The following is a 14,685-nucleotide window of genomic DNA, read 5'->3' as shown; positions in this document are numbered from 1 at the left end:
TACATAGATCCTTATATAAATATGAGCGTTTATATAAAGAAAGTACTGAAGCATCACATATCCAATCTTAACTATAATTTATCTCATTATCCCAAAGGTCTGGGAAATTATTATCCTCAACTGTATAAAATAAATTTCTCGGATATATGGTAATTTAATTTAAATTAACAGCTGAATATTTTAGTCCTCAAACATGATATTGTACACATAGAGTGATTCCAATGTAAGCATGCATGCTAACTGTTTCTTTAAATGTAATTCCTAGCATTGTTTGTACTGTACTGATGATGTCATAAGATACTTAAGACAAAATATCTACATATTATTAAAATTTAATTACTGTGGTACACGTGTGAATTTTTAGTTATAAATACTCCACAGGTTTCACTATATAATGGATGTGTAATCTAATTAACCAAGAGATTTGTAAGAAACAGATGATATGGAAGGAATACTATGTGCATAAGGATGATGTTAGTTATGATAATTATAAGCAGCAGATCAGAAGAGTCATAAGTGTTATATGGAAAGCTAAGTCTGAGAATGAAAGGAAACTGGCTCTGCACGTTAAAGACAACCCAAAAGAATTCTATTGTTATGCAGCAAGTAAAAGAAAGAATGAATTTGAAAGAATAACTCTACTGAATGCAAATGGTATGGGAATTATTGATGCAGAAGTGACTGTTCAACTAATGAGTAGTCATTTTGCTAAAAGCTATCAATCTGGTATATGCAATACTGAACTCACTGCTACCTCTTCAATGTATGAAGAGGAAGAGTAGAGCTTTTGCACACCAACCACAAACTGTATATGAATTCTGCAATAAGGGATATCATATGGAGGCTAAAAGAGTGTTCAGTGGAAATGGCTATTCCTTTGACTAAGCTATATAATTTGAGTCTCAGAACAGGGAAGATTCCACAGAATTGGAAAGAACGTATGGTAATCCCATTGCACAAGAGTGGCATTACCATACATGGCAAAGACCAATGTATCCAACTATCGACCAATCAGTCTCAGGAGTGGTGGTGAAGATTTTGGATAAGTTGGTTAGGGCTTGCATTAAGAAATGGTTCGACAGAGAACCTCTACTTTGCAACAAACAGCGTGGGTTTACTAAGGGAAGTTCATGTTTTAGCATCTTGCTCATATTCTATAATAATGTTCCTGCTGAGTTAGACAAAGGGAATGGATACACTATTATACTTTTGGATTTTGCTAATGCTTCTGACAGAATACAGAATGTTGAATAAATTGGAGAATATGGGATTGGATTATAAACTATTGGCATGGATAAAAAGGTGGCTAACTGACAGATTTTAAAAAGTCATATGGGGGAGGGGTGGATAAATCTGCAAGATTCAAGGTAACCAGTGGTGTGCCTCAGTGACTAGTTCTTGGTCCACTGTTATTCAATCTATACGTTAATGACATTGGGAAGGATTTGACATGCAACATACAGCTAATTGCTGATAATGCAAAGATAAGTAAGGTAATCAAGAGTGCTGCTCATGTACGTACTTGCAGAATGATTTGAATAGGCCATTATTGTGGGCATGTGAAAATGATTCACTGTTAATAAATGAAAGTTCATACACTTTGGTGTGAATAGATATCCAATGCCATATTATATTGGTGAGATTATGAAAGAGGGAAGTGATCAGGCTAGGGATTTTGGAGTTTTACTAGACAGGAAGTTGAAGTTCAAGGGCATATAGCAAAGATTGTCAATAAAACTTAGAGAATAATTACAGTGCTAAACGAACCTTGACATGTAAACGTAAGGAAGTCATGTAGGAGGATAAAAATAAAGCTACTTGATAAAGATTTTATAAAAAAGTGTAATAGTCTTATGAATAATTGTCAAGAAAAAATTCAACGTAATGATCAGGATCAACGAGTTCACCAAACAAAAGGTACACAATCTCGAAGGTTTAAAATGCAAAAAAAGCTAGGTATTTAAACCATCTGACTTTTTTAAAAAGATGTAGAGACAATAGCGTGATCCCAAAATTTCTTCGTTTTGAAACAATTTTATAAAACTAGACAAGCCAACTTGATTTACCAACGAACTTCGTATGCTCTTCTTAGAGAAAGAATTTGCCATACGAGATTCATGCTTAGCAAAATAGACTCACAGTGCTATAATTTATTCACAGATATCTCTAATAATCTTGACGCTGAGACATGGCAACTATTAGACAATATGATTAACCACAGTTTTACCAAAACATTTAATCACAGCAAAAAGACACAAATTGATAAATTCAATTTACTGTATGATAATCATAACAACTGCAAACCTTCTCTACCAGATAAGCAAGTGATAATTAACCTATCTAAACACGTTTTAAGTAAACCTGAGATCTCTATCCTCAAAAAAGGTTTCAACTTTGCTTTAAAACCCACTGTCATTCCTAAAATAGAGTTCATCTGCAACTTAGAAAAAGCCTTCTCATTACTACCAGCTCCAACAGCTAATGATTTGCGATTAAAAAGCAGCATAATCCTTTCAGCTCAGTCAAGATCTCCTAACACCAACTCTAACCAAATGGAAAGAAGAACGCTTCTCAAATTAAGGAATAATAAAGATATCATCATACTCAAAGCCGACAAAGGTAATAATACAGTTATATTAAATACTTCAGATTATAAAGAAAAAATTAAAAATCTATTATTTGACAGGTCTGTATATGAAGTTTTCAGTAGAGATCCTACCACTAAAAATCATAATGACACCAATGAATTATTACGTGGAATGAATAATTGGCCTATAGAAATTATAAAAAAATTAAAATCTATGCACCCACTTACTCCTAGATTGTATGGCCTTCCAAAAATTCACAAAGAAGGTATTCCATTACGTCCAATAGTTGATGGAATCTATTCTCCCACTTACCAACTATCCAAGTATCTTGCGAAGATTTTACAACAACACATTCACGTCTCGGATATTTATATTAAAAACTCAAAACATTTTATAGATAAAATAAAAAACATCCCTATTTTTGAAGAGGATATACTAGCAAGCCTGGACATCACATCTCTGTTTACTAACATTCCAGTGGTTGAAGTCATCAACATCTTAGACAAATTGTTCCCAAGAAACATCACTACTTTGTTCAATCACTGTTTAACTTCTATTTCATTTGGCAAGAAACGATCTACAAACAACTCACTGGATTAGCTATGGGTAGTCCCCTCTCACCTCCTTGTGCTGACTTATTCATGGAAGATCTAGAGAAAAAAATCTTAACCCAGATCTTTCCAAAACCGAAAATTTGGTACAGATATGTAGATGACATCTTTATCATTTGGGATCATACAAAAGAAGAACTAATGAATTACCTCAACCAAATCAATAGTTTCCACAATACCATCAAATTCACATTAGAAATGGAAAAAGATAAAAATACTGCCATTCCTTGACATTTTAATAAAGAAACAATCCAATAATAGTATCAACCTATCTGTATACAGAAAACCTACAAATACTGGACGTTACCTCCATTTCAACTCAGCTCATTACATAGCTCAGAAACTTAGCATTATCCATAGTCTCAAGAAAAGAGCTACACAGTATACGACAGACAAGGATGACCTACTAACGGAATTAACCACAATATCCAGAGAACTTTCTTTAAATGGTTACCCTAAAAGACTCTATAACAAGATTCTATTTACTGATATACCACATCGACAACGTGATGACGTCCAATACATCAGTACAATTACAATTCCTTTTGTCAACAACCTTTCCAAAAAATTAGCTAACCTTTTAAAACCATACAAGATCAGAGTGGCATTCAAACCAATCAATACTATTCAGAAATTTTTAAGATCACCGAAAGATCCTCACCCATTCTACAAATACTCTGGAGTATATAATATTCCTTGCTCATGTGGTATTAGTTACGTAGGTCAGACATCTAGAAGCTTCGAAACTAGAAAGAAAGAACACATAGGATATGTCAGAAATAACAGACAAGACATTTCAGGCCTTTCATGCCACTTTGCCTCTACTAACCATCACATTGAGTGGGATAAGAGCCTTATGCCATACATAGAAGATAACTACCATTCAAGAACCTTCAAAGAAGCAGCTACAGTCGCCCGTAAAACTGAAAACCTAAACAAGAATCAAGGTCTAATTTTACCAGAAATTTGGAAAACTTTTATCAGATCATTAAACATCAAAGAAATGAACTTTCATAACAATTACGTCATGAGTCATCACGAATAAATCACGTTAACGAGACACGCACATTGTCACGCACAATACCAATTTTTTGTATGATTTAGAACCATCGGTTATAACCTAGTCTGTAACCTTCATTTTGTGCTTACTGATTTGTATTCCCTGAGGATGCCAATAGAAACAGATTGGCGAAACATGTAGGAGGATAAAAATAAAGCTACTTGATAAAGATTTTATAAAAAAGTGTAATAGTCGTAAGGAAGTCATTTTGAGGATATATTCTGCTTTTTCCAGGAATTCTAACATAAAGCTACAACTGAGAGATAGAGAGATATCAAGGCTTGACAATGCTGAATATTATCAGAGCAATACCTTCAAGTACTCCACAAGGTTATGCCCATATGCTATACACAAGTCAGAATTAACCTCTCAACCGGCCGAGGTGGATGAAATAGCCAGACCACCCTAACATTTTTTCTGTATAAAAAATTCATTGGCATTCTACCATTAAGTACCTTCTTCTGCTGTTACTCCCTTAATGGTGATTTTAGAGAAATTAGCGGATTAACTGTGGCGGAGTGGCCTTCGTGTCACTTGTCTTTATGTGTACTGTGTTACCAGGAATTTCTTTTACTATCCTTTGATATCTCACCTTTTTTGCTATACAATTAATTTATTGTCTCTTCCCAAAAGTAAAAACGAATTTCACATGCGCAAAAATAAACAATCAATCCTGAAATTACCATTTGCTGTGTTTTATTCTTCAAAAAGTGCAATGGAGCAAGATAATTTATGTTCTTTCATTTTACAGACAACATAAAAGCAACTTTTTTCACGAATTTTCAAATATTTGTTTGCAGTGAAAATTATTATGTTAAAAATTTATATTTTTTTCAATAGCATTTATGAACTTTTTAAATAAATATGAATTTCTGCTTTATTTCCTTGCAAAATATCATTATATATCATTGTATGAATCGTCACAATTTAGTTTTAGAATCGAATTTGTTTTTATGAACAATGAATGATATTAAATTGCATTACTGGGTTTCCAATTGTGAGACTTTTTTAATATCAAATATTTATATCCAATAATATTTCAGCAGGGACTCTTTGCTTTCGTCGTTCGCTTAAAATTGCACCAGATGATTTTTTATTTATTTAAAGTAAAGAGCGAATAGGCTAGTACAAGATCGACATAATAGGGGTGACTGAAACAAAAAAAGACAAAAGCTGGAGAGATCTTTCTGAGCAGTAAATACAAAATGTTATATTCAGGCAATGACAATCAAGGAAAAGAAGGAATAGCCATAGTATTCAACACTAAATACGAGGTTAATCTTCTTGAATGGTAGGCAGTCTCAAGTAGAGTAATGTGGGCAAATATCAGAAAGGGGAACTGACAATGAGACTTGTTTGTGCCTATGATCCCACAGAAGATTCTACTAATTTAGAAATGGAGGGATTTTTTTGAGGATCTAGAGAAAGCTACTGACACAATGAAAAATGAAAGGTTGGTCCTTGTTGGTGATCTAAATAGCAGAGTAGGAAGTGATTGTCAGACATACAAAAATATTTTGGGAAAATTTGGAGAAAAGAGCAAAGTTAACAATAATGGCAAATACTGTTGGATTTCTGCTCAGGACATGGACTGGTTATTACTAACACCATATTCCAACATAAAAATGTGCACAAATTCACATGGAGAGAAGAGGCAAGGAATAAGAAAAGTCTTATTGTCTATGTTATTGTTGATAGTGATGTTTTCTCCCTGGTGCAGAACACCAGAGTGTACAGAGGATTTGAAATTGAAAGTGATCACTATTTAGTCTGGAGCAGGATAGCAGGATAAAATTGAATTTCATATTGAAAAGAATGACACGTAAGAAAATCTTAACACGGAAGAAAGTCTTAAAGCGAATCAAAGTTGAGCAGCTCTCAGATGTGAACTGTAGACTGAAATACGCAAAGATTATTGAAGAAAAAATGAACGAGTTTGAGAACAAGAACCAAACCTTGGAGATTCAGTGGCAAGCCTTGAAGAAAACCCTGATTGATTCAGACAGAGAGGCATGTGGTGAGGTTGTCTGCAAGGATAGAAAAATCAGAACATTATGGTGGACACAGGAAGTTAAAGAGGCAGTGAAGGAAAAGAAGAAAGCATATCAAAAGTTCTGCAAATAAGTCATCTTGTGCTCTCAGAGAATACAGAGACAAATGTAAGAAAGCTAAACACTTGTAAAACTAGCTAAACAAAAGTCATGGGAGGACTTTGGCAAGAACATAGAAAATAAATATCAAGAAGGTGGTAAGATATTCTGGAAGTTGCTGAAGAAGCTTAGAAATGGAGGAAAGAGCAGTAAAAGGAGTTAGAGATGATAAAGGTGACATGAAAACAGGAGAAAAAGATATCCTTGAAGAATGGAGTGATTACTTCGAAAAATTGCTAAATGAAACAAGCAGTGATAGCACAGTGGTAAAAAACACTCGACAGGCATACAGTCAGGAATCCATATCCATACTTGAAGTAGAAAAAACCATTAAAGGCTTGAAATGTGGAAAGGCAGCAGGAGTAGATGATATTTGACCAGAAATGCTGAAGTATGGTGGTATAAAAGTCTTACAGCAGCTGCACAGCATAGTTCAGAAGGGCTGGACGGAGTGATAAATTCCTGATGATTGGAGTAGAGCTCTAATAGTACCCATCTATAAAAAGAGAAATAAAACAGAATGTGAGAATTACAGAGGTATTTGCCTACTGAGTATTTCTGGTAAGATTTATGCCAGTATACTTGAGAAAAGGTTGAGAAGAATTGTGAAAGAAAAGCTTGGTGAAGAACAAGCTGGATTCAAGCCAAATAGAGGTTGTCAGGATCAGATCTTCACTTTACGAAAAATAGCTGAGAAAGCATGGGAATATAACAGAGATCTGTATTTAAGTTTTGTCGATTTGGAAAAGGCACATGACAAGGTGCCAAGAGAGATGCTATTCAATACGCTAGTTATATGGTGTCAATGGGGCATTATATCAATCAATACTTAGTCTTTATTTGAGTTGCAAGTCAGCAGTTAGAATTGAAGGAAATACAGGAAGATGGTTTTAATGATAAATCTGGTGAGACAAGGATGTACATTATCCCCTCTGTTATTCATTATCTATATGGATCACATTATGAAGGAAAGTGGTATTAATCATGATATCAGAATTGGAGATGTTAATGTCAGCTCTTTGCTTTATGCGGACGATGTTATACTTCTAAATAAATCCGCTACAAGTCTGCAAGATTCTCTGACTAAATTGAATAGCTGTTGTAATAGATATGGTATGAAGGTCAGCATTAAAAACACAAAGACAATGAAAATAGGTATAATTGTTGAAAATGTCAACTGTGTTGTGAACGGGGAACCTGTGGAACAAGTAAAACATTTCAGCTACTTAGGCACGATTTTTACTGAAGATGGTAAATTAAGTACGGAAATAGACAATAGAATCAACAAAGCTGGTATGGTAGGCAGTCGATTGTATAAATTCATATGGAATAAGAGAGAAATTAGTCAGAACACTAAATTAGCTGTATACAAGACAGTGTTCAAACCAGTTTTAATTTATGGATCTGAGAGCTGGGTCAGAAGTAAAACACTTGACCAAAGACTAGAGACTGCAGATATGAGAGTCCTGAGAAAGATCAGAGATGTGAACAGATGGCATAGATGGCAATATCATATTAAAAACGAGGATATTAGGAAACAACTTGACACTGTCAGCATCCAAGAATGCATTAGCAGAGCTAATCTCAGGTGGTATGGTCACTTAAACAGAATGGGCGAGGAAAGAATAGCAAAACAAGTGTTCTTTGCCAGGTTGGCAGGAAAACGACCCAGAGGAAGACCAAGATATAGGTGGAGTGTTATGGTACAAAAGTGGCTTAGACGATAGATTCATAAGATCTGATAATGTTGGAGTCTTGACAAGTAACAGACTGAATTGGAGGAAAATTGTAGATAGGAAGTTAGTAATGACGTAAATTTTTCATGTAGTACTATCATATCCTGTACACCCCTTGAGGATATATGTCAGGAACTTGATGATGATGATGAAAAAGGAAGGAAGATGAAATAATTTTTTCTGCACTTCTTATTCCCCCCCCCCCTTTGAATATGCCGCAACATTATTTTTTTTACTTTGCTGTTTTATTATAAAAAATATTATTAGTGCTACTTTGAAATTTTATAATTTGTGCCACACACACAAACACACCGCCAAAGAAATTTAAAAGACAAAGTTTCACAATCGGAAAACTGCATTTTAATTGACTACAAATGGTCTCATAATAGGCAAATTTCAAACACCATTAGTTGGGATTGTAGTACACAGAATGCTTCAAAAATTAAGAAATAAAACATCTCAGAGGATGATTTATCCTACTATTCAGAAATGTCTGGAATATAATTAAGGAATCTTATATATATATATATATATATATATATATATATATATATATATATATGTGCATGTGTACGTTGCATATCCATTGAATAGCAACATCACCAATATTATATTTTTGCATTTAAAGACTCCCCTAATTGTTTCCTGGCTTTATGTGATTCCTAAAATGTTGTTTCATCATTACAGAGTAAAATGATAGCTACTGATTGGACCTGTAGACTTCTCTCATAGTGTCATTGTACACCCACACACACTCACACACACGTGCATGCGTGCACGCAGCAATGGGTTTGTCTTTTTTGAAACCATGCTTTTCCATGGATTCCATTGATGGATTGTGCAGGGAAGACAACAGAAAAACATCTTTTTTGTCTTTTCAAATTAGTGCAAAGACTTTCACTCACTGATAAGCTCTGATTTCACCCTGCGGCAGGTTTCTTGATGCCAGATTTGGAGGCATGTCTCACCTTTTTTTTGCATTTAGATACAATAACTATCTGTAAAATGCTGTAAAAGCAAATCAGCAAGTTCAGAACATATATATAGCAGTTATCCATTGTAACTCAGTAACCTTTCCCCAGTAACAGGTCTAAAAATTCCATTATAAGCATCAACAAGGAAAGATCCGAATATTTATCATGCTTAAGTGCAGTCTGCTTTCTCATATTACGTTTGAAATCCTAAAGATATCCACTTCACGCTTCGGAAAGCATAAATTTACCACATACTTTGCTCTCTTTTGGGGAATATGCTGCTTACTTTCAGTCTGCCTTTCAATGGCATAAGGCTTTCATTGATACATCTCTCTCAGGAATGTGTAGTAATCTAAATTTCTGATGAATTTTTATCAGCAAATCATAAATTTTGTTGAGGACTGGGGCAAGGATGTATTGCCTGATTATATTCCTCCTTATTCTGAAAATGCAAATACTTCACAATGAGACTGAATAGTTTTTCAGTCATAATATCACAAAACATTGGCATGTTCAGAATCCATTCTGCTGAACAATGCATTTTGAGAATGGGCTTTTCATGATACCTAGCACAATCAATAGCACTATAAACGTAAGTAGCATGTTGATATCTACTCTGCTCCAAAGTGTAATGCGAGAATGCAGACTGTACTCAACTTACTGATGTTGGTAGCAATCATTAAGGTTTTCCACTATGAAGGAAAGAATATCATCATCTAGAAATAGATGGAAGAAGCTTAAAAGGTTGCTGTGTCAAAGTAATTCCTGGCTTACCTATGAATATTGAAACAGTGGACAAGCTGGTATATGTTTAGTGATGATCACCCATCTTTTGCACAAAGATGTGTCTAAACTACACACAAAATCGCTATCTCCAGAACTAGGCAAATTTCCCTCATCATCGTCAGTAGAGTAAGAGTTACTTGAAAGGCAAAGGCTCCAAGTTTTCTGCATTTCCCAAACTTTTCTTTTTTTACCCCATACTTTGCTTTCTTTCTGGGGAATATACTGCTTACATCTGTCTTTGAATGACATAAGGAGCACAGCATGCACTTATACATGTTTGGAATGATAATCTATAGGGAAAGTATCACTACTTCAAAACTGCCGGTACATGCCATCTCAGAAATGAATTGTGTCTTAGATATATACTTGCAAATATTCCTTTCTGCTCAAGTAACAGGCTGTAAACTAATGAGAAAGAGAGGAAAGCACATGTTCAATAGACACACTAAAAAGTCTCGAGTAACAGCAGAATACACACAGAAATTTGTTTTGTTTTTCAACTTTCTGATTGATTTACAGATGTTCAAAACATTTTATTCTGATATTGTTCTTGTAGGATTAATTATTATTCCTGATTATTATGAACCAATATTCTTGATTCATAATAATCAGGAAATGATATAACTGAGAAAATATACAAAATTTACTAATTTAAAATAATCACAATTTAATTTTGGCACATTATCTGGTAAAATTACTTCGAAAAAATAATAAAATCAAACAAAAAGAAAGTGCACTATATCACCTAGCAGTGTGTGCACGTGTGAGTAATAGTTTTTTTTTTTTGGAGGAAGGGGGGGTTAGCCATCAAAGGGGAAAATACAATTTTAATTCTATTATGAAAATTTTCATGCATGCACCTATGTTTTGAATGATAAACTATAGGGAAAGTATTGCTACTTCCAAACTACCACATAATATCTAAATTAACAGAAAATGTGTATATAACAGTTTACTTCATAACAGCCATATATTTCAATTTGTAATAAGCAATTTGGGGAAAACATGAAAGTTGAAGAGCAAAGAACTACAGATTATACATTATGTAATATGATTCAAGATTTATGTATAAATTTCTGTAAAGCAAAATCATAAAAATGTGTATCTTCATGCAATCTGAACTAAGAATAAAATGTATTGGCGACTAAGATAATTATAAAAAAAATGGATAAGAACATTGGTCTTCCAATGTGATACAATATAAAGTGAAGAAAATATGAAAGGATCTTTCTTATTTTGCACTGGCATTAAAAATTATAACAATACAATAAAACAGGTAGAAAAATAAATATAACTTGTAGGTATTCAGTCTAATATAACTAAGATTCCAGTTACCGAGCAAATGGCAAGTAAATGTGTTTCTTGCTATAGGTAACTGAACATAGCTATGTATGCGAGGTAATCTGGTTAAGTGTTCTCCTCAGTATGAAGGATTATCACACCTTCTAATGGACATGAGGGCCAAACTGTGTTTCTTATCCATATTCATTCAACAGGAGGTATGAATCATATCCAGGTTTTGTTTGATGTGTATATATACATCCAGGCCAGTAGGGAGATTAACACAGAATTATATATACTAGCAATAGGCTATAATAAGCAAATTCTTAATATATAAAATGTTTACCATAAAGTAATTAATTTCTTTTTATGAAGTTTGTTAATTATAGTAACATCAATATCTAATTAAAACTGAAGCAAAATAACATGTGGAAAATATTTTGAAAAATTGTTAAATGAAATGAGCAGTGACAGAGCAATGGTAGAAAATATCAAGAGGAATGCAATCAAGAGTATCTATAAATACTTTGGGTAAACAGCAGAACCTAAAGTAACTGGACCAGATGATATCTGATCAGAAATACTGAAACAGGGAGACATAATAGTTGAACAATGTCTGTGCTGCATAATTCAGAAGGTATGGTCGGAAGGTTGAATTCCAGATGATTTGAGTAGTTCTCTCAAATCTTTCTACTTCTTCTTCAGCTTCTTTCCATCAACTGCTGGACACAGGCCTCACCCTTAACTTTCCAGTTCTTTTTGTCTTTAGCTGATATTACCATTTCATGCCATGCAACTTTTCCTTTTGTTTTTTCTCTTGGTATCAACTCAGTGCTTAATTTTGTTCATCTTTTAATATGCTAATATGGCCAGCCAATCTCTATTTAACATTCTCTGCAGTAATTCTAACCCTTTTTATTATATGGAACATTCTTCTCTCCAAGGCACTTTGGGCAATATGCAATATGCAATCTGTTTTTTTCTGCTTTTTTAGTCATTCTCCATTTCTCACTTCCACAAGTACAAACAACCACATCATTATCCAGCACAACAAGCACGGTATACTAAACACACACAGCCAGCACTAGCTGTTAATACTGCTATTACCACTGAACTCACCTATCTTTGCCACACTTTTATAGACAATGGTGATAATCCCCAGAAAATAGAGAAAATATTAAATCTCCCTCTCAAATCCCTAATAAGACCCCCCCCCCCCAATACAAAACTAACTTTACTGTTCTAGAAATTCAGAGCACAGATAAAAAGATATCTAGAGTGCTTAATAAATACTAACTGCACACCACATTTAAATGATATATCAAACTGGCAATCTGCATCCATTCACCTAAGGATAAACTCTCTGCTTTTTCATATCCACAAGCATATGAAATGTCCTGTACTTGTAACATGGCTTACTATGGACAAACAGTAAGACCTGTTGATATCCACCTCGGAGAACATAAGAAATACATTTGGCACCATTGTTATGGCAAGTTGGGACTAGCAGACCATGCCTTGTACCTTCATATAGGATCAGATGGAAGAAACCAAAAGTGCTACACAGAAGTCATTACAAGTCAGAGAGACTGTTTTTGGAATCAGCAGCAGCCTTAACACATTCCTCAAACTTCAACAAGTGTGGCCGTTTCAAATTACCAAAAATCTTGGAAACAGTTATTTTAAGATCAAATTAATACTTATCAATCTCTCTCTGTACCCAATAACAGATGACATCAATTACCTTTAGTTCTTAATGTTGTGCATTACAATTTTAAGATGTCCTTATTAGTAACTAATTGTGCTGATTGCATACTGTGACAAATTGTTTGCATTCTGAAGATGCTGAATAGAAAACCAACAAAATATCAGCAACTAAGTAAATAAATATATTATTTTCTTATTAGCATCTTGTGTTTGAATTAAACCATGATAAAAAGTTAACAAGAATACATATGCTTTTCTACCCATCTACATCTTCTATGTGGTTTTTTTCATTACCACTTTCAATTTCTCTCTCTCTCTCTTTCTCTAATTAAAGCTAACAAAAAAAAAATGTTTGTTCTTAACGTAATATACAAAGGGTTTTGCAGAAGTAATGCCTATGTCTGAACAGGACTTGAGAGTATGAGCAGTCTTCAAACCTGGCTAGCCTTGTTTTGAAATTTGAAAACTTTTTTTTATACCTTTGCTTAAATGTTTTTTTGTTATCCATGTTACAGAAAGATCGCTAAATCTTCAATTAAGTACAGATTTTTGAATTTTTAAATGGAATTGTTTTAAATTAAAAATATTATATTGAGAAAATAATTTTTAAGAATTTAAGAGCTAGAATATCTTAAGCCATGCAAACTTTAAAAAACAGAAACATAGAGAAACATAAAACAAAATAATGTTCTTTATCAAAAATGAAGACCACTTTTCCTATTCCCACTGAAAGGACTCATAAAGGAGATTCTCAACATTTCATAGTGTGTTCATTCAAATTTTCTCTCTATTTCATGGAGAGAAGCATCACAAAATCAGGCTATGTAGTTAATCCTGATTTTGAAGGCGTTTGCAGTGACTATCCTCTGAAGTGATCCATTCTCATTCAATTTAAAACAGGACATGCAAAAACCAGTGCTGATTAAGTATATGACACATATTTCTATGGAGATGTACGCAGTAAACCTCCATTTCATGCTATTAAATAAATCTAAGTATTTCTAGCTCTCTCATTTATGCAACTAATTTCCATTATATAATAATAAATGTTGTCCATCTCAGGATGAGTACAGCAGATGTTTTTTGCATATGGTAAGCTGTTAATCAATTCCAATAACTTCAGAATAATGCAGTATAATTACCTATTCAAAAAAAGTGCATGAAAATGAAACTTGATAAACATAATCCATAAGAAAATAAAATGAGAATCAGAGCCTGTATAGCTCAGTGGAAGTGGTTTGCATTCCTCAGCACTAAACTGCCTGAAGAAAGAGCATTGCCAGTTTGATTATGGTCACTTACTAGAGGAACTTTTTCTAAGCCTTTTTTTGTCCGGTTCCCAAGTAGATCTCTAGCATGGACAAGTGGGTTTTTCTCTCCCGAAACTTGGATTTTTTGACCCAAAAATTCAAGAAAATTGACCATAGAACTCACACTTCAGACATTTAAAATGTTGTGTTAGGGACCATGAGATGGTGGCACTTGTTGAGCCATCTCTTCACTGAGGGCCATTTAAAGCCTTGGTCAACTATCTCTGGGTTGACTACCAGTGGAGATTGAACTGCTCAACTCAGTCTCCAAAAAATTAAATAGGACTAAAATGGCCTCCCCTGCTCCCTATAAGAAAGATAATAAAAAGCATTAGCTGATTTTTTTTTTTTTTAAGAAAATAAAATGGATGAGGTAAGTAAAATATTTTTTACTCATTAGTAAGTGACACTGCTGGTAGCAAGTTTAACCAAATTAAATAATTCAAATTAAAGAGAAAAGTTGTATTATAAGGAGTGTGAAA

At 33.8% G+C, this 14,685-nt stretch overlaps 1 protein-coding gene across 10 annotated transcripts in view; it reads right to left on the bottom strand.

The window, feature by feature from the left end:
* Positions 1-14,685, bottom strand: part of PMCA (plasma membrane calcium-transporting ATPase 3) — a 1,392,263-nt gene that overhangs the window by 742,267 nt on the left and 635,311 nt on the right. The window lies entirely within an intron of this gene.

The sequence above is a fragment of the Typopeltis vanoorti genome, chromosome 2, assembly GCF_054136105.1.
Source record: "Typopeltis vanoorti isolate ZY-2024b chromosome 2, IOZ_Tvanoo_1.0, whole genome shotgun sequence".
Taxonomy (NCBI): Eukaryota; Metazoa; Arthropoda; class Arachnida; order Uropygi; family Thelyphonidae; genus Typopeltis; species Typopeltis vanoorti.
This window is presented reverse-complemented; position numbering and strand designations above follow the sequence as displayed.